This window comes from Physeter macrocephalus, chromosome 11 (genome assembly GCF_002837175.3).
Source record: "Physeter macrocephalus isolate SW-GA chromosome 11, ASM283717v5, whole genome shotgun sequence".
NCBI lineage: Eukaryota > Metazoa > Chordata > Mammalia > Artiodactyla > Physeteridae > Physeter > Physeter macrocephalus.
In genome coordinates, this window is record NC_041224.1 from 68,543,277 (window position 1) to 68,569,039 (window position 25,763).

The following is a 25,763-nucleotide window of genomic DNA, read 5'->3' on the forward strand; positions in this document are numbered from 1 at the left end:
TTAGATAAGAAGAGTCAAAGCTTTTGAAATTCAGGATGTGTAAGATTAGAATGATTTACCTTGGGAAGTTGTAGAATCCTCTTTTTGGAAGGTCTTCTAAGTAGCCTGATCATCTGCCAAGAATAGCTTATATATCCATCATAAGGCCTTCTAATTTTATGTTGCTGTGGTTTATTTTGACAAACATATGGTGATTTATGTCTAAGGCAGTAGCTAACATGACATATTTCTAATGATAGAATATATGAACTAGTACAACTTGACTTTAGGAGTATTATAGAAAATTATAAAGTTATTTTATGAGCACAGAAGTAGTCATGTGTTTTATTCGGTTTGTTCCATTGTTGACCATGTGATCACCATTAACATGTTTAATTTTTCTGGTTCATATAATGCTCTTCAAATACATACGTTACTGTCAACAGAAATTGAATCACCTCTATCAAGACTAGAGAGAAGGATGGGAGGATAAATTTAAAGATGAGTGTGTTCAGATAGGATTGTTGAGAACGGCATTCTGAAATGTGAGATGAGGTAGAGATTTCAAACAGTGGAGAGTGGGCCACAGTGTGATGATCTGAAAATGGCATTTGGGAGCAAGGAAGAGGCTGTTCCTCACTTCTTCCCATCGATTCAGAGAAAGCAGAAAGTAAGGACTAAATAAGTTATATTGGAAAAGGTACTTTGTGATCTAAGGAGGAACCAGATTTTTGTTAAGAGTAAACTGCAGGGCTTCCCTGGTGGCGGAGTGGTTGAGAGTCTGCCTGCCGATGCAGGGGACGCAGGTTTGTGCCCCTGTCCGGGAGGATCCCACATGCCGCGGAGCGGCTGGGCCCGTGAGCCATGGCCGCTGAGCCTGCGCGTCCGGAGCCTGTGCTCCGCAACGGGAGAGGCCACAGCAGTGAGAGGCCTGCGTGCCGCAAAAAAAAAAAAAAGAGTAAACTGCGGAGGGACTTCCGTGGTGGTGCAGTGGTTAAGACCCCACATTCCCAATGCAGGGGGCCTGGGTTCAATCCCTGGTCAGGGAACTAGATCCCACATGCACGCCGCAACTAAGAGTTCGCATGCCACAACTAAGGAGCCTGCGTGGCGCAGCTAAGAAGCCGGCGAGCCAAAACTCAAAGAACCCCCGAGCCACAGCTGAGGAGCATGGCTGCCACAACTAAGGAGCCCTTGAGCTGCAACTAAGGAAGCCAATGTGCAGCAACTAAGACCCGGTGCAACCAAATAAATAAAATATTTTTTAAAAAGAGTAAACTGCAGAAAAGTGAAAAATAAATTTGGATTAAAGAGTTTTTCCTCAAATAAATGGACCCTCTAGTAGATGGGGGATAGGGCAGAGGGTAAAGAATGACAGAAGTTGAAGAATTGGGTGTGGAATGAACGTGGTTGGGGGAGTTTGAGAGTGAAGATGTGCCAGTCACATGCAAAAGGGAAAAAAGACTTGTGCTGATGGAGGCGAGTAAATAAAACAGAAGGGAAAGAAGTATTTGAGTAGGAGAGAAGAGTAGACATAGGTTAAAGGAAAATCAGGGCCATTTAGGTTAATATTTCTTTGTGAGCAAGGAAGTATTAAACTTGACCAGTTAGGGAGGGTGGGAGGGAGACACAAGAGGGAGCGGTTATGGGGATATATGTATACATATAGCTGATTCACTTTGTTAAACAGCAGAAACTAACACACCATTGTAAAGCAGTTATGCTCTAATAAAGATGTTTTTTAAAAAAAACTAAGGAAAATGGGAAGGGATGGTAATTACTCCAGGTCTGGGAAGGGCACACACATGTGAAAAATAACCAGGCTGAGTGACCCCTTATTTCAAGAAAAGTTTTCTGGGGCAGTGTTCAGAGACTTAATTCTGTTTGAATATTGTTTGTAGAGTTTCTAGGCCCCAAGGACATAGGAAACCTCTAGGAAGACCAGGATCAACACTGAGAGGTCAGTGGGGTTGGCAAGTGCTATGATTTTTATCTCCTTCACATCTCTGTATAGAGCTGTAGCCTTTTGTAGGAGACATGCATAATTCAAGACTATTCCTGGCAGCAAAGAATGGGAAGTTTGCTATTGCCATGTGGGCAGTAGCTTAAAAGAGTTTATAAGTCAATTACCAACCAGCTTTGAAACTGTGATTCTTGATGAATTATTAACTGCGGGGGGGATTTTGTGTTATTTCATATTTTGCATATAAAGTGAATCTTTATTATCAAATCATTTTACATTTGCATAAAATGCAACCATATACTATTAGATTTTCCAGTGAAGTATAATGATAGCTAACAACTGTTGAGTGCTTCTTCCGTTCCAGGCACCTTATATATATAAGTTCATTTTATTTTCAGACAACTCTTTGAAGTAGGCACTATTATTCTGTCCCCCACTACCTCAAGCCTCACATATGGATGAGGAAAATTGGCACAAAGATTTTTGCCCGATTCTGTAGTAGAATGTTCTAATGTGGAACTAGGATTTGCACTCTAGCCTTCTGGCTCCAGAGCCCATGCTCATAACCCCTACACTACATATCTTTTTATACATAAAAATTGTGATTTGAGGGTTGCTTGGAAACTATTTTACTTTGAATGGTTGGTGACTCGAGTATATTTATAGGTAGCACAATTTACATCAAAGAAAGTGGCTCTTGTGAGCTGCTACATGGAATGAAAATTGATTTATCGCTTCTGTAAATGTTTTAAAGAAGTTCATGCCAATACACTCAGTGATGTAAAGGGCTTTTGCTTGGGGCAGGCCAGCTGCTTTTATTCAAAAGACCACATTGGGTGGTATAACCTTAGTGAGTTTACTAGGGTCTAACTCTCAGTCTTGTGGTCTTAGAAACCTGATCTGGTCAGTAAGTGTCCCAGAGAGGATTAAATTAGTCTAACGACCTCATCAGCCTAATATGTAAAGCCAGAAAGCAAATTAATTTAAATATTGGATTGGCCAAAAAGTTCTTTCGGGTTTTTCGGTAACATGGAAAAACCCAAACGACCTTTTTGGCCAACCCAATACAATGAGATAAAATTGTTACAAAAACCGGTTGTACCAGTATGATCAGTGTATTTTCTTCCAGGTGGTGGATATAGATGGGAAACCAAATTATAAAAGGTTTCTTGGTGAACAACAGGCACCATGAATATTTCTGGTTTTGGTTTTTCACAGTATTTATCTGTTTTATACATTCCTCAAGGATTTCATCAATAATAGCTGCTATTGGCGTGTACTGTCGGTCCTTAAATTATAAATAGCCTCCACCCCTGTGCCCTTCCACCAGGGGTCTGCTGCCATAGAAACAGCTGTTGAATAAACATGGGTATTTTAGAGAATCTGTGGGTTCAGAATTGAAGGAAGGGAAGAGTCTGTGAAAAGCAGAGTTACTAAAGGGTGTTAATTTAAGGGATAGACTCCTAAGTAGGATGGGTATGCCTGAGTAGAGATCGTTTTAACTAAAGTGTATTTCTATAGCACTGCCTGAGGAGCTTCCCCCCACTTCTGTTATATTGCTTGAAATTTCACCAAATAGAGATTGCTTTTCATTTTTCAAACATTCTCTTAAAATTGTAAATGTCTATGTGGAGATATTCTTAGTGACCTTCCTTATACCCATTCCCTATTGCTTACCTTCATTTTGTTAGGGACAGCAGCGTTCCCAGCTTCAAGCAAAAACTCCTGACTAGTTGAAGCCAGTCATGACAATCCCATTCTCCTTTGCCAGTGATCATGAAGGGAAGGCTCCCAAGTTCAGGGATGGCTTTTGCTTTCCTGATAAAGAGAACAGTGGTGGCTGGTACTCTCCTCTTTCCCCCTTTGTGCCTTAAATGCAGACCTGAAGCCTGGAGTTTTAGCAGCCATCTTTGCAACTATGAGATGACAAGTATGAGAGAGAAAAGATGATTCTAACAAGCTGAGGACCATGAAGGAGAAGGATTGAAAGAGTCTGGACATTGTTGAACAGCTCTTCCAATCTTGGACTGCCTACCTCCAGACTTATTATGGAGAAAAATAAGGAAAATTGTAACCCTTGTTATACAGTAGCAAAGCATTTGATTAATCTGTACCTGCTCTTCTGTGGAAGGCTGACTATGCAAACTGAGACTGTAGAGTCAGGAGAAATGAAAGGAAGAATTTGGAATATTGTGCTGTATTGGTGACTTGTTGTGGCTTTTCAGTAGGATCCTACAGAAGGGGGTGAACTCAAATTAGTGCTCCTCAGCATGAAAGCAGAGAGGGCAGAAGAATATAACTTTGCTATAGAGGTATTCTGCCTTTAGCTTGTACTCTAAATTGACAAAAGAGCCCTGTAATTTGGAATTTTGTAGGGATTAAGGGTAGGACCTTCTTACCTAAGAGTATTGTTAGAATTGCCTTGTCTGTTATGAGAGCTCAGAGGTCAGCAGCTAAGAGGTTAGAATCTCCAGGCTTAAAGATTATTTCTAGAAATATTTTTTGGGTGTGGTTACTCACACAAAGGAATTGATCTGAAGCAGATAGACCAGAAGCTTGATATGTTTTTGAGGGAACCTGCAGTACAAAGCTGGTGATTAGTTGTGATTGTCTTTACCTTCCAAGCAATCCTCATCCTTTCCTCCCTAAGTCAAACCAGTATGAAGTAGGCTACAAAAGCTGTGGATCCCCTGGGAAAGACATCTGCTTCAAAACCTGCCTTAGATATGGCTACAGAGAACAATGACAAAGCATATCCTCCTGAGACTTAAAGTAGGCGCTGTCAGATTGACTGGCCAAGGGATTTACTTTATTGCCTGCCCAGGAATCTGTGATTTCTGTCCAAAAAGATATGATATAGATTGTGGATTGTTGACCACTGTGTACTTCCTCTTATCTCCCTTTCTTAATGGAATTCTTTTGGGGTCACTCTGTTCTTTCTTTTTCATCGTTGTATATATGTGAGGGGAGTGGTTTAGAGACAACTTCCCTTTTAGCCATACAAATGGTTAGATAAGAGTTGTCATATTTGGACTTGATAGAGCAGACAGAAAATCAACCAAAGATCCTGCGTCATGCAGTAATTGGATGAGATAGTGGGGTTGTCTTCCTTGATGAGAGGATGAGTATGTTGTGTTTAACACATGTGTAAGAAGTATGTGTGTGCATATTGAGTTGAGGACTGGCAGACACTGTTGGCTGGCCAATCCATATCCATTTCTTACCTCTACCGTAAAAATTAGCAAAGTTAGGGCTTCCCTGGTGGCGCAGTGGTTGAGAGTCCACCTGCCGATGCAGGGGACACAGGTTCGTGCCCCGGTCCAGGAAGATCCCACGTGCCGCAGAGCGGCTGGGCCCGTGAGCCATGGCCACTGAGCCTGCGCATCCAGAGCCTGTGCTCCACAACGGGAGAGGCCACAACAGTGAGAGGCCCGCATACAGGAAAAAAAAAAAAAAAAAATTAGCAAAGTTAAATATTTGATTTTCCAGTCTTCTTTACTGCTACAGTAGTCATGTAATACAATTCTAGCCCATAAACCTGCTAGGGGACTTCATTGAAAACTTTCCCTTTTTCTGATAAAAGGGTCCGACAGCGCTGGGGTTAACTTTTTTCTTGCTTTGACCTTAGATGTGATGCTTGGAGCTGCAGTGACCATCTTGAAAACATTAGGCAACAAACAGGAATATTAAAAGTAAATACACTCAGGATGGTGGAGCAAAAATATTGAAGATATGGATAGCACCATTGATTGGTAAACACCAACCTTAGCAATCACCAGTTCAAGATTTTTTGTCTTGTGAGAGAAGTGAATCCATATTGGTTTATGCTGTTGTGAACTGAGTTCTCTGTTGCCTGCAATCCAAAGCATCCTAAACTGATGCAGTACAAATGTCTCTTTTCTATACTGCAACCTCAAGAGTAGTTTTTATCTGTTGGTTCATTTTTAGCATGAAGTCTTATTAGTAAATAGTTATATGAAGTGAGGAAAATATTTTTTTTCCAATGGATAATGGATTTTTTAATGGTATATTCACATAAAAGAACACTATACAGCAGTGAACAATCTACAACTGCATATGGCAATATGGATGAACCTCAGATATATAATGCTGAGTGAAAGAAGCAGACATAGGACTTCCCTAGCAGTGCAGTGGTCAAGACTCTGTGCTTCAAATGCAGGGGGCATGGGTTTGATCCCTGGAGGAAAAAATTTTTTTAAAAAAACTTTTACAGTAGCCTGATTCACATATAAATTGCATTATTGACGCATTACTGTTGACAGACATCTCCTCCATAGGTGACTTATCTTACATTTTTTACTTTTTGGAATAGAATATTGGCATGGCTCAGCATGCACATTTAATATAATTAGGGAACACCTTTTGGAAATTGGTTTCTCCTGCTGAGATATACAGCAAGAAAAGCTAAAAAGTTTTACAACCAAATAGAAGTCTTCAGGAAGAAATTGCTGACTGGAGTAGAACAGGTTCAATGTAAGTTGTTTTTTTTTTGTTTTTTTTTTTTTGCGGTACGCGTGCCTCTCACTGTTGTGGCCTCTCCCGTTGCGGAGCACAGGCTCCGGACGTGCAGGCTCAGCGGCCATGGCTCACGGGCCTAGCTGTTCCGCGGCATGTGGGATCTTCCCGGACCAGGGCACGAACCCGTGTCCCCTGCATCGGCAGGCGGACTCTCAACCACTGCGCCACCAGGGAAGCCCTCAATGTAAGTCTTGACTTTTGTATAGGACAATCTTTTATTTCTGCATCATTGACTACTAGTAAATGTTTACTACTTCCAAAATGATGTTTTACTCTAGAGCCTTTATATCAGAACGTGCACTTTTTCTTCCAGTGTCCTTTTAAATGTTTTTGTTCATCATTTCAGAAAAATTTTTTATTCCAGTTTTTGACTCAACCATATGAGGTTTGTGATTGTACTTTTCTATTTTTGCCTTTCTTAAAATTAATTAGTGATAATAGCCATGTGTGCCAGATTTTTATATCAAAAGGAAATGCTTGAACACCAACCAAAGGTAAATATGGAATTAAGGAGAACAGACATATTTCTTTGGATGTATTTTATAGAAAAATTATATTTGGCTTCAAGAAAAGCTAGCTTTTTAATTTGTGTTCACATATTGACAAAATGTGATCCAAATCATTTTTTTCACTTCCTAAAAAATATTTTAATCTGAAAGTTTCTTTTAAAATACATTAAATTCTAAAAACAAAAGCTTTTAAATTATTTTTAGAATAAGCTGGAAAGGCCTAACACTGAAGATCCTATTATTACCATATCTAAATATACATGAAGTGATTTTGGGGTATTGAGGTATATTGATCTCCACTGTGATTTTCTTGCTGGTTTCATACATAATATTTTGCTTTCCTTTCCTGATGTACCCTGAGTCAGTCCTGCCAAAAAAGTACTAATATTGTAAGACTAGCAAGCTAACATCTAAGTGGGAAGTTCTTAAATATATGATAAGGATATTTTTAACCAACTGATGAAAACTCTTTTTGATCTATTTCTACTAAGATTTGAACACTCTATAGAAAGAGTTTGAAACAGAGTGTAAAGCTTGGGGATTTTCTTGATTTAAATTACTCTTATTTTTAAGCATGTATTATTATTGGAGTGGTGGCTTTTATGACTCCTGTATAAAGTCTGCTGGGTGATTCTCTATCTACTTTTTATGGTTAAGTTTGCTGGCTTAAATCGTATATGATGTACACGTGCCCATCTTCTTTCACTATGAGAGGCAGCATTGCTAGGTGGATACCTCCCTCTCTGGCCTCATCTTATGCCATTATCTGCTCAAACTTCACAGGTCTTCTTTTAGTACAGGTACCCTAGTTATCTATTATCTAAGTTCCCACAGTTATGAGATTCCAAAGGGAAGCCAAAGTTATAATAACATTCACTAATGAACAAACCACTTATAAAATTGGTTGTCCCTCATGCATGCATCCTTGTCTAGCTTAGAGGCATTGTTGGCCAGTCTTTTAATGATTGTTGAATACTCCTATAAAACACAAATACAATACAAGTGATTTTAGGGCAAAATTGTGAATCTTGAAAAGATGTAGGAGAGATGATGAAAATGATGTTGGTGAACTCAAATCACAAATGAAACCAATGACAAATGAAGATTTGGCAGAGTTAGGCCACAACAATTGAAAAATAGAGAAATTGCAATGATGATGATGACTCTCATCTCTTAAAATATTTGGATATCAGGATTAAAGGAGGGCCTTGGGAAAATTGTCAACAATGTCAAATTTTTTACAGCCTTCTTTACAACTGTCCATATGGAAACTAGACATTACATGAAATCTGTTCATATATAACACAATTTTGTCAGAAAAATTATGCCCAAATCCCCACTTGATTTGTTCCTTCTAAGAATTAGCACACACTGGTATCGTTTATATGTGGAATCTAAAAAAATGGTATAAATGAACCTATTTATAAAACAGAAATAGAGCCACAGATGTAGAAAACAAACTTACGGCTACCAAGGGGAAAGGGGGGGTGGGAAGGATAAACTGGGGAATTGGGATTGACATATAAACACTACTATATATAAAATAGATAGCTAATAAGAACCTACTGTATAGCACAGGGAACTCTACTCAATACTTTGTAATGACCTATATGGGAATAAAATCTAAAAAAGAGTGGATATATGTATATGTATAACTGATTCACTTTGCTGTACAGCAGAAACTAGCACAACATTGGAAATCAACTATAGTCCAATAAAAATTATGAAAAAAGAATTAGCACATAATTGCAATTATAACCCAAGTTTGTTAAATAAAAGGTGAAATAAACATCAAAATTCTTACCACTATTTTTTTTTAATTTAATTTAATTTTTATTTATTTATTTTTGGTTGCATTGGGTCTTTGTTGCTGTGCGCAGGCTCTCCCCAGCTGCGACGAGCAGGGGCCATTCCCTGCCGCTGTGCGGTGGCCTCTCCCGTCGCGTAGCACCGGCTCCAGGCGTGCGGGCTTCAGCACCTGTGGCATGCGGGCTCAGTAGTTGTGGCTCACGGGCTCCAGAGCACTGGCTCAGCAGTTGTGGCACACGAGCTCAGTTGCTCCACATCAGCTCAGTTGCTCCGTGGCATGTGGGATCCTCCTGGACCAGGGATCGAACCTGTATCCCTTGCATTGGCAGGCGGATTCTTAACCATTGCGCCACCAGGGAAGTTTCTTACTCCTCTTTTTATACGAAGAAATTTTCATCTCTTTTAAGTGGACTAACTTTTTTTTTTTTTTTTTTGTCTGTGCCATGAGGTGTTCAGGATCTTAGTTCCCCAGCCAGGAATCGAATTCGTGCCCCCCGCATTGGGAGCATGGAGTCTTAACCACTGGACCACCAGGGAAGTCCCTAAGTGGACTAACTTTAAATGGCTTTTTTTTTTTTTTAATGCGGTACACGGGCCTCTCACTGTTGTGGCCTCTCCCGTTGCGGAGCACAGGCTCCGGACGCGCAGGCTCAGCGGCCATGGCTCACGGGCCTAGCTGTTCCGCGGCATGTGGGATCTTCCCGGACCGGGGCACGAACCCGTGTCCCCTGCCTCGGCAGGCGGACTCTCAACCACTGCGCCACCAGGGAAGCCCTGTAGTTTTTTTGGTGGCATCTTCAGGGTGTTCTATATGTGATATCATATATCTTCAGACAGAGAATTTTGTTCCTTCCTGATTTGGATGCCTTTTATATCTTTTTCTTGCCTAATTGCTCAGACTAGGGCTTTCACTACTATGTTTTCTTGTTCCTGATCTTAGAGAAAAAGCTTTCAGCTTTTCACTGTTGGATATGGTGTTAGCTGTGACCTTGTCATATAAGGCCTTTATTATGTTGAGGTACATTCCATCTATACCTAATTTGTTGAGAGTTTTTAATCATGAAAGGATCTTGAATTTTGTCAAATGCTTTTTCTGTAACTATTGAAATGATGATAGGATTTTAATCCATCCTTTTGAAACTGCACTCCTTCTTGGGTGGGACTCAAACCCACCCGCACCTCAGAGTGGGGCTTGAACACACAATCCCTGGCTTAGGAGGGGACTTGAACCCATTGTCTTTTGATGAGAACTGCTCACTTGGTGTCAATACTTACTGAAACTCAGGTTCTTTTGTCTCATTACAGAAACAATTCAGCGTGAGGCAAAGAGTGAGTTTACTAGCATAGGACATTGGTGAGAGAGATACAAGGAGGCCGGCAAGGGAGCAAAGCCCCAAGAACAAAGAGGGATACATTTTTATAATCAAAGAAAAAGTGGGGAGGGGAGAAGACCACCTACTTCCTCATTCTTTGGCAGACATCAAGACTTACATCATTAGTTCCTCCTTCAGCCCAACATGGTTTAACCGGGACTGTCATGGTGCTATTTAAATCATATGTATATTAGCAAAAGGGTGGTGACATATACTAAAATATGGTAATTCATGTTAGGTTTCAGTATAATGTCCCCTTTCACCTAATTTCTTTCCCCTGTCAACTATATTTCTGTCTTGGCTACATGCAAAAATGCTACTCTTCAAGGACTATTAACTCTCTGACTTCACAAGATTGAGACCCTGTATCTGTTGTCTTGTATTTTAACTGTCAGGGTTTGTGGCTTGAGTGTGTTGGCACTTGGATGCACCTGGTCTTCCTTCAAGGTAGTGTAGATTGTTGCTAGGTTACTGGACTCTTTTCTTGAGTGGTCTTTAGCTTACAACAGTCTCCAAAACTCCCTTAAAATTCCCTTTCTCTCTTTAATCCCCCAGTGGGATTTCTAAACTGACTATTTAATTATCCTACTCTATCCCTATCACTTTTGTTAATATAGTGAATCACATTGATTGATTTGCATATGTTGAACCACTTGCATAGGAATAAATCACACTTGATCATGGTGTATGGTGACTTTTAATGTGCTGTTGAATTGTTTTGCTAGTGTTTTGTCAGGGATTTTTACATCTATTTCATCAGAGATATTGACCTGTAATTTTTAAATTTTTTCTTGATAGATCTCAATAAATGTTAGTCAATTTTTCTAGTCTTTTCAGAGAATCAACTTTTGGCCTTGTTAATTCTCTCAATTGTATGTTTGCTTTCCATTTTATTGTTTTTGCTTTTTATTTCCTTCTTTAAACTTACTTTGATTTTGTTTTTCTTCTTATTTTTAGTTGGATGTTTAGCTTATCATTTGTAAGCAATTTTTCCCCTTAACATATGCATTTAAGGTTGTAAATTTTCCTCTAAATGTGGCTTCAGTTTGATCCACATGTTTTAACGTATAATATTTGCAAAGTTGAGTTAAAATATGTTTTAAATTTCTTCATTGACCCATTTAAAATTTCTAGTTTATTCTCACTATGGTCAGAGAACTTACTCTGTATGGTTTTTTTTTTTTTTTTTTGTGGTATGCGGGCCTCCCTCTGCCGTGGCCTCTCCCGTTGCGGAGCACAGGCTCCGGACGCGAAGGCCCAGTGGCCATGGCTCACGGGCCCAGCCGCTCCGCGGCATGTGGGATCCTCCCAGAGCGGGGCGCGAACCCGGTTCCCCTGCATCGGCAGGCGGACGCGCAACCACTGCGCCACCAGGGAAGCCCCTACTCTGTATGATTTTAATCATTTAAATGTTTCTGAGACTTGCTTTTCAATAATGATATGTTTTTTATAAATGTCCTGTGTATGCGTAAAAAAAGTATATTTAGCAGTTGTTAGGAGCATTGTTTTATATATCTTCAATCAAGTTTGTTTATTATGTAGTTCAAACGTATATCATTGTTCTAACTTTTTACCTAAATGAAATAATCTGCCAGTTACTTTTCCAGCAACAAGAAAAGTGAGTTTATTTGGGATCAGCAGAGAATTTCAATTTGGGGTCTGCAACCATAGTGAGCTACGTACAAGTCCCCACACAGAAAAGGAAGGAGAACACTTTTATAGAGGAGAGAAACAAGTTGGAAAGGCTATAGTAAACAAAGAGTCCATGACTTTTTCATTGGCTGAGTTCCTAAGAGGAGAGGGGAGAAGTCTTCTTCCTGTTTACTCTGTCTCATCTGTTTCATATTTATTTTCTCTCCTTTGCCTTCTTTGGGATTTTTTTTTTTTTTCAGTTTTCCCCTCTGCTAGTTTGAACTTAAACAGTTTCTATTCTGCTGGTAGTTACCTTAGTAAGTACAACATACATTCTTAACTTAGCAAAGTCTAATGTTATTCAATACTTTTGCTGTCATCCTAGAAAATAAAAGGACATTAGGACACATTTAACTTACTCCTCCCTAACTTTCATGCTTTTGTTTTCAGGTATTTAATGCTACATGCCTATTAATTAAACCCAAAGGACACTTCCACTTTTTATATAGTGTTTATTTAGATTTACCACCATATTCACAGCTTTCTTTGCCCTGAATTCCTTCTTACATCTATATCGTTAGCTAGAATCATTTTCCTTTCTTGCATTCATTCTTCAGTACTTTCCATTCATACTTTAATGCAGTTTTTTAGTGGAACTTTTTTCATGTTTGGTTTATCCAAAAAGTGGATTAAAAAATATAAATTAAAAAATTAATTAAAATTAAAAAAATAAATTAAATTAAATTTTAAAATTAATTTTAAAATTAAATTAAAATTAAATTTAAAAAAATAAATCTGCTATGAACATTTGTTTACAAATCTTCTAGTGGACATATGTTTTCATTTCTTTTAGGTAGATTCTTAGGAGGAGGATTGCTGGGTTGTATGATAAACACATGTTTAAATTTTTAAGAAACTGCCACACTTTTCCAAAGTGGCTGTACCATTTTACATTTCCACCAGTTTTGTATGAGGCTTCCAGTTTCTCTACATCCTTGCCAAAACTGTATTGTCAGTATTTTTTATTATAGCCAAGCCATTCTAGTAGGTATGTAGTAGTATCTCATTGAGGTTTTTTTTTTAATTTAATTTATTTTTTATTTATTTATTTTTGGCTGCATTGGGTCTTTGTTGCTGCGTGTGGGCTTTCTCTTGTTGCGGCGAGCAGGGGCTACTGTTCGTTGTGGTGAGCAGGCTTCTCAATTCAGTGGCTTCTCTTGTTGCAGAGCTCGGGCTCTAGGCATGCGGGCTCAGCAGTTGTGGCTTGTGGGCTCTAGAGCCCAGGCTCAGTAGTTGTGGCACACGGGCTTAGTTGCTCTGCGGCATGTGGGATCTTCCCAGACCAGGGATTGAACCTGTGTTCCCTGCGTTGGCAGGCAGATTCTTAACCATTGCGCCACCAGGGAAGTCCTCTCATTGAGGTTTTAATTCCAATTTCCCTAAGTTGAAAAAGTGGTTGCCTATTTTGTGATTGGGTTGTCTTCCTTTTTTTTCATTTGTAAAAGTTATTTATATCATCTGGATACAAGTCTCTAATCAGATATATGATTTGTAAGTATGTTCTCCCATTCTGTGGCTTGCCTTTTCATTTTCTTAATTTTTTTTAATTGAAAAAGTTTTAAATTTTGATAGTCTAGTTTGTCAATTTTTTCTTTTATGCATTGTGCTCTTGCTGTCATATCTAAGAAATCTTTGTCTAACCCAAAGTCACAAAGATTTTCTTCTAGAAGTTTTATAGTTTTAGCTCTTACATTTAGGTCTGTGATGTATTTTGAGTTAATTTTTCTGTATGTTTTAAGGTTAAGGTATAAGTCTGTTTTCTGCACATGGGTATTAAAATATCCCAGTACCATTTGTTGAAAAGACTATCTTTTCCTCACTGAATTACCTTGGTTCTTTTGTCAAAATAATATACGGGTTTATTTTCAGTGTATAGTTCTTGATCTGTAGATTTGACACATTCCCTATCAGTATCCCAACAGCATTTTAAAAATAGCAATTGGCAAGCTAATTCTAGAATTTACATAGAAAGGCAAAGGACCTAGAATAGCCAAAACAATTTAGAAAAAGAAGAACAAAGCTAGAGGACTTACACTACCTGATTTCAAAATTTGCTGTTGTAGTAATAAGGGAGTATGCTTATTTCCAGGAAGAAAAGAGAAATGCCAACTTTAGGCCACTGTCTTTATTTTTGAATTCTTTTCAATTATGGTTTATTACAAGATAGTGAATATTGTTTATGTATTTTATATATAGTAGTTTGTGTCTGCTAATCCCAAACTCTTAATTTACCCCCCCCACCTTTCCCCTTGGTAACCATAAGTTTGTTTTCTATGTCTGTGAGTCTGTTTCTGTTTTGTAAATAAGTTCATTTTTATCGTTTTTTAGATTCCACATATAAGTGATATCACATGATATGTCTTTCTCTGACTTACTTCACTTAGTGTGATAATCTCTAGGTCCATCCATATTGCTGCAAATGGCATTGTTTCATTCTTTTTTATGGCTGAATGGTATTCCATTGTGTTTATGTACCACATCTTCTTTATCCATTCATCTGTCATCGGACATTTAGGACATTTACTTATTCCATAAATAGGACATTTATTTAATTCATAAATAGTGCTGCTATGAACATTGGGGTGCATGTATCTTTTCAGATTATGCTTTTCTCTGGTTATATGCCCAGCAGTGGGATTGCTAGAACATATGGTAACTCTGTTTTTAGTTTTTGAGGAACCTCCATTCTGTTTTCCAGAGTGGCTGCACCAATTTACATTCTTACCAGCAGTGTAGGAGGGTCCCCTGTTCTCCACACACTCTCCAGCATTTATTATTTGTAGACTTTTTAATGATGGCCATTCTGACTGGTGTTAGGTGATGTCTCATTGTAGTTTTGATTTGCATTTCTCTAATAATTGGCGATGTTGAGCATCTTTTCATGTGCCTTTTGGCCATCTGTATGTCTTTGTAGAAATGTCTGTTTAGATCTTCTGCACATTTTTTGATTGGGTTGTTTTTTTGATATTGAGTTGATTGAGCTTTTTGTGTATTTTGGAAATTAATAGACCACTATCTTTAAAGCAGAAGTTTCTCTGTTTAATTTCTTGTTATCAGGACTGTAATCTATTTTGGATATTGCAAAGGCATAACCATCATAGGCATTGAAAAATTTCAGAAAGTTTTCTGGTTGATGGGTTTTTATCTTTTTGAGATGATTAGTGGCAGCTAACGTTCTTTTCTTGTGTTTGGGAGGTGAACCAGAAGAACCTGTAGAACCTGTAAGAATGAGATTTAAAGGTGTGTCACTGGCCAGTACATTCTTTTGTGCAGTTCCAGTTCATTCCATACAGAATTATTTTTTAGAGTTTATGAAACACACACTTCTATTCAGCTTATGTGTAAGAAGATGAAGTTTGAGGTGTTGATAATTTTTCTGTCTTATTTACATAAATTAAAATGAAATATGGGAAGATTGATATGCTCTTTTAAGAAATCCCCTTGATAATTATTAAAAAGCTTGTTGTTTTTTAGTAAAACATAAGAAATTACAAGTCAGTCTAGTAGTCAACTATCAGCAATAAATTCATAACAAAATATTTGTTAAACATCTACTGTTAATAAGGCAGTAGGCCAGATTTAGCCTAGAGGGATAAAGATAAATAAGACACTATTCCTGTTTCAGGAAACCTATAGTCTAGTTAAGGAAATAAAGCATATTCATATAGAGACTAAAGAGAAATACAGGGTAGTAAATTAAGAAAGTTATTGAGTTTCTCCTTTTTATCTTTTCTCTAGGTGATTCATTCTCCATTTTTCTTCCAGTGAATTCCTTAGAGTTTTATTCCCTTCCTCAACCTGGTAGTACCCTGTGGATATGTTCTAGTTTCAGTCCTAAAAGATATTATACAGCACAGAATACCATAGACATTCAAATTGTAGACTAATATGATGGTTCTCAAAGCGCCAAACTAGCACCATACCATCATCTGGGAACTTGTTATAAATGCAAATTTTCAGACCCCACACCAGATCTACTGAATTAGAAACTCTGAGGGTAGGGCCTAGCAGTCTATTCTTTAACAGACCTTCCAGATAATTCTGATGCTTGCTGGTTTATCCCTTCACCTGTTGACGGACATTTGGGTTTTTCCAGTTTGGGGCTGTTACAAATAATGCTACTGTGAATACTCATGTACACATCACTCTGCAGATGTGCTTTTTACTCCTCTTGGGTAAATATGTAAGAGTGGAATTTCTGGGTCATATGGTTGGTTTATTAGTTATCTATTGCTGCAAACAAATACTCAGAGGCTAAAAACAACAAAAATTTATCATCTCACAATTTCTTTAGGTCAGGAATCCAGGAATGACTTAGCCAGATAGTTCTGGCTCAGGGTCTGTCAAGGTGTCAGTCAGGACTTGTGCTCATCTCAAGGATGACTGGGGGAAAATCCACTTCCAAGCTCACAAATGTGGCTATTGTCAGGCCTCAGTTCCTTGTCATGTGAGCCTCTTTATCAGGTCTGCCTCTTGACATGGCAGCTGGATTCCCCCAGAGTAAAGAAATCTAAAAGAGGGAAAAAGAGACATCTAAGACAAAAGCCACAATCTTTATAATCTAGGCTTGAAAGCAGCATGTCATTACTTCTGCGGTATCTATTCTGTAGAATTAAGTCAGTTAAGTCCAGCCCACCCTGAAGGGGAGAAGGTTATACAAGAGTGTGAGTATCAGGAAGTGGTGTTCATTGGGATGCACCTTAAAGGCTTTCCACCACAATGGATGTCTGCTCAAATTTCTAAGAAATTGTCACACTGTTTCCCAAAGTCTTTATACCACTTTACACTCCCACTAGTGATGATGAGAGTTACAGTTGTTCCACATCCTTGCTGACATCTGATATGGACAGCCTTTTTAATTTTAGGCATTCTAATAGATATGTAGATTTTTATTGTGCTTTTATGTTGCCTTTGGTGATTAATGATGTTGAGTATGTGCTTATTATTTTCATATGTCTTTGGTAAAATGACTTCACATTTTTTTTTGCCCATCTTTTAATTGAGCTGTCTTATTATTGAGTTGGAAGAGTTCATTTATATATATATGTATAAACATATATAAAAACATAAACTATATAAATATAAAATGCAAATCCTTTGTCAGATACATTTATAGGAAATATCTTCTCCCACTTTGTGGCTTGCCTTTTCATTGTCTTAATGGTGTCTTTCAAAGAGCAAAACTTTTGGGACTTCCCTGGTTAAAACTCCATGCTCCCAATGCAGGGGGCATGGGTTTGATCCCTGGTCAAAGAACTAAGATCCCGCATGCCACACAGTGTGGCCAAAAACCAGCAACAACAACAAAGAGCAGAAGTTTTTATTTGCTCAAGTCTAATTTATCCATTTTTTTTCTTTTATGGTTCATGCTTTTTATGTTCTAAGAAATCTGCTTTCTCCAAAGTTGCAAAGATTTTTGGAGATTTTCTTTTAATTAGTGTGAACTGATGGAGGATTGGGAACCTCTCAATAATGTTATAGCAAAATACTATAACAACTAACTATTTTTATGATTCATGTATGTGTAATATGTAGAAACTGCTTTGTATGGCTATACATTTGCTGTTGAACTTTTCATGTTTCTCATCAACTAGACTATATGCTTCTTAAGAGTAGGAAATGATTTAACTCTTTTGCAATTCTTTTGTTGTCTGCTACAGAGTAGGGACTCAGTAAGTATTTGTTGGTTTGAATTATGTATTTTGAATTTAAATAGAAGTGGGATATTTATGTGTAAGAATTCAAAAGTGGAGCTTATAAAAATGATTAGGGCTGTAAATAAAAAATGAGTTTTTTCCATAGAGGAATAATTGAAGGCATGGGAATGGACTAGATCTCCAAGGGAGAGAATGTACAGTGTTGAACCTTGGAGCATAGCACCTTTAAGCTATAATCAACAAGGATGCTTTATTTGATCTGCTCTTAAGAGGAATGATGAATTTGGTTCAGTTATTTGCGTTTTTTCTGACACTCTGCTTGTACTATATCTATGCCATTGAATATTAAAATAATATTTTCAGTTCGAATAGTAAGAGTTAAATCTTTCAGTAGTCAAAATTTCATCCAGTTCAAGTACTGAATTATGAGGAAGCTTTAATTTGGCCTTAATCCAAATTTTAGCAATGTTTTCAGTTAATTATATCTAATTGGTAATAGTATTTATTTATTTATTTATTTATTTATTTATTTATTTATGGCTGCATTAGGTCTTTGTTGCTGCACGCGGGCTTTCTCTAGTTGCGGCGAGCAGGGGCTACTCTTCGTTGCAGTGCGGGGGCTTCTCATCGCAGTGGCTTCTCTTGTTGCGGAGCACGGGCTCTAGGCACATGGGCTCAGTAGTTGTGGCGCACAGGCTTAGTTGCTCTGTGGCATGTGGGATTTTCCTGGACCAGGGCTCGAACCCGTGGCCCCTGCATTGGCAGGCGGATTCTTAACCACTGCGCCACCAGGGAAGTCCTGGTAATGCTATTGAATTCAGAATGCTGCTTTTGCATTGTACATTGTTTTAAGTTACAAGGCCAGTGCTTCTTAACGTAGAGTCTGGGTATTTGGGTGCTATTCTGTCTCTTTAGATGTTTCATCTTTGAGGTGTTCTTTTTTTTTTTTTTTTTTTGGCCACATTGGGTTTTTGTTGCGTGAAATTTTTAGAACAATTTTAGGTTAACAGCAAAATTGAGCAGAAAATACACGGAGTTCTTATATGTTTCCTGCTTCTATACATGCACAGCCTCCCCAGCTATAAACATCACATTGACACATCACTATTACCCAGAATCCATGGTTTATATTAGGGTCCACTCTTGGTGGTGTACATTCTCTCAGTTTTGACAAATGTATAATGACATGTATCTACCATTATAATATCCTGTAGAATAGTTTCATTGCCCTAAAAATCCTCTGTGCTCTGCCTATTCATCCCTTCCTCCCCTATAACTGCTGGCAAGTACTGATCTTCATACTGTCTCCATAGTTTTGCCTTTTCCAGAATGTCATATAGTTGGAATCATACATTGTGTAGCCTTTTCAGGTTGGCTTCTTTCACTTAGTAATATGCACTTAGGGATCCTCTATGTCTTTTCATGGCTTGATATTGCATTTCTTTTTAGCACTGAATAATATTCCATTGTCTGGATGTACCACGGTTTAATTACCTGTTTTTCTACTGAAAGACATCTTGCTTGCTTCAGAGTTTTGACAGTTGTAAAGCTACTATAAACAATAATGTACAGGTTTTTGTGTGGACATGTTTTCATCTCCTTTGGGTAAATACCAAGGGATGTGATTACTGGATCTTATGGTAAGAGTTATGTTTAGTTTTGTAAGAAACTGCCAAATTGTCATGCAAGTGGATGCACCCTTTTACCTTCCCACCAGCGATGAATAAGAGTTCTTGGGACTTCCCTGGTGGTCCAGTGGTTAAGACTCCATGCTTCCATTGCATGGGGCACAGGTTCGATCCCTAGTCCGGGAAGTTCTTCCGCGTGCCGTGCAGTGTGGCAAAAAAAAAAAGAGTTACTGACATTCCACTTCCTCACTAGCATTTGGTGTTGTCACTGTTTTGGATTTTTGCCTTTCTAATAGATGTGTACTTGTATCTCGTTGTTTTAATTTTCAGTTCCCTGATTACGTATGATGTTGAGAATCTTTTCTTATGCTTATTTGCCATCTGTATATTTTCTCTGGAGAGATGTCTGTTAATGCCTTTTGCCCACTTTTTAATTGGTTTGATCATTTTCTTATATGAATTTTAAGAGTTCTGTGTATATTTTGGATAACAATCCTCTATCAGGTATGTCTTTTGCAAATGCTTTTTCCCAGTCTGTGGCTTGTGTTCTCATTTTCTTGACGGTGCCTTTTTTTTTTAAAGAAGATGTTGGGGGTAGGAGTTTTATTAATTAATTTATTTAGTTTTGCTGTGTTGCGTCTTCGTTTCTGTGCAAGGGCTTTCTCTAGTTGTGGCAAGCGGGGGCCGCTCCTCATCACGGTGCGCGGGCCTCTCACTATCGCGGCCTCTCTTGTGGAGCACAGGCTCCAGATGTGCAAACTCAGTAGTTGTGGATCACGGGCCTAGTTTCTCTGCGGCATGTGGGATCCTCCCAGACCAGGGCTCGAACCCGTGTCCCCTGCATTAGCAGGCAGATTCTCAACCACTGCGCCACCAGGGAAGCCCAACAGTGCCTTTTGTAGAGCAGAGTTTTCTTTTCCAGCTTTATCAAGGCATTATTGACAAATAAAATTGTAATATACTTAAATTATACAGTGTGACGATTTGATATATGTGTGCGTTGTGAAAGGATTTTCAAAATCAAGTTAACACATCCATCACCTCATATTTACATTTTCTTAAAATGAGAACCCTTAAGTTCTACTCTCGTAGCAAATTTAAGTTATACAATACTGTATTATCAACTATAGTTGCTTTGTTATACATTAGATCCTCAGACTTTATTATCTTACAACTGAAAGTTTATACCCATTTACCACCTTTCCTCATTTCCCCTACCCCCAGCTCCTGGCAACCATCGTTCTATTCTCTGTTTCTATGAATTTGAGTTTTTAATTTAAAAAAAACTTATTTTTAGACTCTACATGTAAGTGATACCATGCAGTATTGGTCTTTCTCTGTCTGGCATATTTTACTTAGCATAATGCCCTCCAGTTTCATCCGTGTTGTTGCTAATGGCAAGATTTCCCTCTTCCTTTTTTTTTTTATTGGAGTATAGTTGTTTTATAATATTTTTAGTTTATACTGTACAGCAAAGTGAATCAGCTGTACGTGTACATATATCCCCTCTTTTTTGGATTTCCTTCTCATTTAGTCACCACAGAGCACTGAATAGAGTTCCCTGTGCTATACAGTAGGTTCTCATTAGTTATCTATTTTATACATAGTATCAGTAGTGTATATATGTCAATCCCAATCTACCAATTCATCACACCACCACCACCTGCCCCGCCCCACCCCTGCTTTCCCCCTTGGTATCCATACGTTTGTTCTCTACGTCTGTGTCTTTCTTTCTGCTTCGTAAATAAGATCATCTATACCAATTTTTTCAGATTCCACATATATGTGTTACTATACGATATTTGTTTTTCTCTTTCTGACTTACTTCACTCTGTATGACAGTCTCTCGGTCCATCCATGTCTCTACAAATGACCCAATTTCGTTCCCTTTTATGGCTGAGTAATATTCCATTGTATATATGTACCACATCTTCTTTATCCATTCCTCTATTGTTGGAATTTAATTTGCTTCTGTTCCTGGCTATTGTGAATAGTGCTGCAGTGGACATTGGGGTGCATGTGTCTTGTTGAATTATGTTTTTTTCTGAGTATATGCCCAGTAATGAGATTGCTGGGTCATATGGTAGTTCTATTTTTAGTTTTTTAAGGAACCTCCATACTGTTCTCCATAGTGGCTGTATCAATTTACATTCCCACTAACAGTGCATGAGGGTTCCCTTTTCTCCACACCCTCTCCAGCATTTATTGTTTGTAGATTTTTTGATGGTGGCCTTTCTGACCACTGTGAGGTGATACCTCGTTGTAGTTTTGATTTGCATTTCTCTGATAATTAGTGACGTTGAACATATTTTCATGTGTTTGTTGGCCATCTGTATGTCTCCTTTGGAGAAATGTGTATTTAGGTCTTCTGCCTATTTTTGGATTGGGTTGTTTGTTTTTTTGATATTGAGCGCATGAGCTATTTGTATATTTTGGAGATTAGTCCTTTGTCAGTTGCTTCATTTGCAAATATTTCTCCCATTCTGAGGGTTGCCTTTTTGTCTTGTTTATGGTTTCCTTTGATGTGCAAAAGCTTTTTAGTTTAAAAAGCTTTATTTTTTGTTTTTTTGTGTTTATTTTTGTTTTCATTACTCTAGGAGGCAGATCCAAAAAAATATTGCTGTGATTTATGTCATAGAATGTCCTGCCTATGTTTTCCTGTAGGAGTTTTATAGTGTCCAGTCTTACATTTAGGTCTTTGCTCCATTTTGAGTTTATTTTTGTTATGGTTTTAGAGAATATAATACGATATCACTTATATGAAGAATCTTAAAAAATGATACAGATGAACTTATTTACAAAACAGAAATAGACTCACAAATACAGAAGACAAACTTATTGTTACCAAAGGGGAAAAGGGGGAGGGATAAATTTGGAATTTGGGATTAACAGATACAGACTACTATATATAAAATAGATAAATAACAAGGACCTACTATATAGCACAGGGAACTATATTCAGTATCTTGTAATAACCTCTAATGGAAAAAAATCTGAAAAAGAACAGATACATATATGTATAACTGAGTCACTTTGCTGTATACCTGAAACATTGTAAATCAACTATACTTCAATAAAAAAATAAAAGTTAAAAAGATAGTGATTATTATTGACATGCTGAATTCGGTAATAGCTCTAGATTTGAGCAGGAGGTAGAAAGAGCTTTGGAAAGGATGTCTAAGAAAGTGAAAGAAGACTACATGTAATAAATAGTATGATTAGGAAGCTGAATATCTGAGGGCTGGGTCTGCAGGCCACAAGGCTAGGGCTGTTGCTGTGCAGGGTGGGCACCAGGCCGGTGTCATCAGGAGGAACATTCTTGGGGTTGTCCTGTGCCCAGGTGAGGACTCATCCAGGTATGCCCTATGTACCTAGGAAAAGCTGCCCTGTCCCTGCCCTCCACTTTGCCCAGGAGGGTGGGTGAGTATGGGCATTGCAATATCCTCTGGAACTGCCCCCTGAGCCTCTGAATCAGGCCCTGGTTGCGTGCCCGCTCTGGTTAGCACTCTGTCCTCATGAAAGCCCCAGGGCTGGCTCCTCCCGCACTCCTGTATTATACACTTGATTGTAGACATGCAGTAACTTCCTATGCCTCCTTGGGCTAATGCCGAGCCAACCCAAGACTGAAACCCAGGTGTCTAGGATCCTAAAGGAAAGCATAACTAATCATCACAGTTTGCATGTTCCTCCCAAGTGTTGGCCTAGAGACCCAGTAGGTGTGACAGCTCTTAAGCCGAAGCAACTGCCACAGAAACAGAAGACGACTCCTTTCTCGAGTGGTTTCTGCTTCTCGTTCCTATTGCTATCTTTGGCCCAGGGACATGGCAGGTCCAACGTCAGAAGTGGAAGCTAAAGTTGATCACAGAGCTAGAGTCTAGAGTGGTGGCCAAGCCCATCTTACTGCCAGCAGACCCAATGGAACTGAAAAATCTGGAGTACAGGCCAGTGAAGGTCAGGAGGCACTTTGACCACTCCAAGTTGCTGTCATGATGTTTTGGACCATGGTGAACCCTGCCCAGGAGGCTGGCCTACTGGCTCTCTTTGTTTGGTGGTGCTACCTTTTTACTGTGCTGACCTGGGAATTACCATCCTGCTAAACAGGCGGTTTGTGCCCAAGAAGAAAGTGAATCCTGAAACATGGTGTAAAGGACAGATTGAGGGAGAAGTGGACCTAGTCGTGATGGTGAGGCTGACAGAAACCAGGAAGCCCTTTGTCTCTGAGAATAATCCAGACAGGAACCACTGGCATTACCACAACCTGGAGACCATGTCCAGGCTCCCAGGTGCAGACCCCATTTTCACTGATGCTGACTTCCAGAGCACAGTTCTTAAAAGACCTATTGGAGGGCAAACGAGAGTCACTCTGAGGAATGAGCACCTGCAGTACATCATTCACCTGGTACAGACTCTGTGCAGCCACGTCATACCTGTGGTTTAAGAAATTCCTACCTTGGACTCCTGGTGTGTGAAGAGATTAGCTGATGAGCCCTGTCCCTGAATAATTAGGAAGTCACGGAGTAAACATTTCAAGAGATTTGGTTTTATGCTGGATCATGTGTTATTGGTATAAATAAATCTCTACCCTACAAAAAAACGCAGCTGATTATTTGAGATGTTATGATAAAGCACAATATTTTTCAGTCGTCTCACCCGCCCCCCAAAAAGAAGGAAACTCTAAACTCTAAAGCTGTGCAAAAAAAAAAAAGATACAAATAAGATGCAAATTCAAATATAGCATGATTTTAATCAACCTAGAGTTTAAGAAAAGAGAATTTATTTTATCTTGCTTTTGGGAATATTATCTTATGAATGGCCCAGGTATTGTGACACTGAAACAATAGAAGGAAATGTTATTCTTTCACACTGCATGGATCTGCTGTGAATACTATTTACAGTTATATTGACAAAACTGTAGTTTATTGGTTTTCAAGTTTTACATCTAGAGGCAAAGTTATGAAAACACTTCATTAAGGTCACAGACGAGAATGTAAATGTTAAAAACCTTCATGATGTAAGAGTCAAGGTATAGCTGCTAAGGCAGAAAGAGGAAGTGGGGAGAGAAAAGGTGGAAGCAAAGTTAGCAGTACAGTTATTTTACATGTTAAGAAGTTAGTCTGTGAATTGACTCAAGTTCATTGATGAGGACAGAAGTATGAGTATGTTATTTAAAATTACAGATATAACAGAGAAGAAATAGATAATAGTGTAACTTATCAAACATTCAAATTAAAGAGGTAGAGGGTAGTGTAAGAGAGCTGAAGCCTCATCTTTCATCGCTGGCAGTTAGATGTTGTCTAGAGTGCTAAATCTAGAAATAGAGAGGATAAGCATTTTGAATTATGGAAGAAGAGCTTGCCATTGGTCTTATTTGTTCTTCTCTTATTTCTCTGATAATTTCTTAATGGGCTTCTTCTCCAGCCATTAAATGTTGATATTTTCCAGGGATCAGTCCATAGCCTCTGTCTCACACATGTGCACACTCTGAGCTAATGACTTCAGCAACCACCTGTGGAATTTGAGTCCCAAATCTCTTATCTCTAACCTCATTCTTATCGTACATGCAAAATCTGCATTTTCAGGCATTTCCTTCTACATGTCCCAGTAACATTTTAAATATAATATGTCTTGAGAGAAATCATTATCTGACTCATGACATCTGTTTTGGTTTTCCTTTATTTTGTTTTTAGCAGCTTCATTGAAGCATAATTTATATACCATAAAGTGCACCTATTTTATATTTTAGCTCTATCAAATTTGCGACCACCTCAACAATCCAATTGTAGAATATTTCCATCATTCTAAAAACATCCTTTATGCTCATTTGCATAATTTCCTTTTCCCAGCCCCAGTCCCAAGCAATCATTAATCTATTCCTGTCTCTTTTGATTTGCCTTTTCTAAAGATTTCTTATAAATGGAATCATACAATATGTGGTTTTTGTGACCGTCTTCTTTCACTTAGCATGTTTTGTTTTAATTTTTTTTAAACTTAAAGAATATTTTATTGGTTATAAATGTCTAGATTCAAAATTCTTTACCTTTAACACTTCAAATGTTATCCCATTGTCTTCTTTTTTTCTTTAACATCCTTATTGGAGTATAATTGCTTTACAATGGTGTGTTCGTTTCTGCTTTATAACAAAGTGAATCAGCTATATGTTTACATATATCCCCATATCTCCTCCCTCTTGCATCTCCCTCCCATCCTCCCTATCCCACCCCTCTAGATGGTCACAAAGCACCTAGCTGATCTCCCTGTGCTATGCAGCTGCTTCCCACTAGCTATCGATTTTACATTTGGTAGTGTATATATGTCCATGCCACTCTCTCACTTCGTCCAAGCTTACCCTTCCCCCTCCCCGTGTCCTCAAGTCCATTCTCTACATCTGCGTCTTTATTCCTGTCCTGCCCTTAGGTTCTTCAGACCTTTTTTTTTTTTTTTAGATTCCATATATTTTTGTTAGCATATGGTATTTGTTTTTCTTTCTGACTTACTTCACTGTGTATGACAGACTCTAGGTCCAGCCACCTCACTACAAATAACTCAATTTCGTTTCTTTTTATGGCTGAGTAATATTCCATTGTATATATGTGCCACATCTTCTTTATCCATTC

At 38.4% G+C, this 25,763-nt stretch overlaps 1 protein-coding gene and 1 pseudogene across 12 annotated transcripts in view; both read left to right on the plus strand.

Annotated features, from left to right (window-relative positions):
• The window catches only part of LOC102975768 (surfeit locus protein 1-like), a 33,178-nt pseudogene extending 9,560 nt beyond the window's left edge, over positions 1-23,618 (plus strand).
• NRG4 (neuregulin 4) overlaps positions 1-25,763 on the plus strand; it is a 140,949-nt gene that overhangs the window by 9,633 nt on the left and 105,553 nt on the right. The window contains exon 3 of one of the 12 annotated variants that reach the window (XR_003681676.2): positions 1,881-1,939. The exons of the other annotated variants lie outside the window; for them this stretch is intronic. The gene's annotated coding sequence lies outside the window, so the exon portion shown is untranslated. The remainder of the gene's footprint in view (positions 1-1,880; positions 1,940-25,763) is intronic. 12 annotated transcript variants of the gene reach the window in all.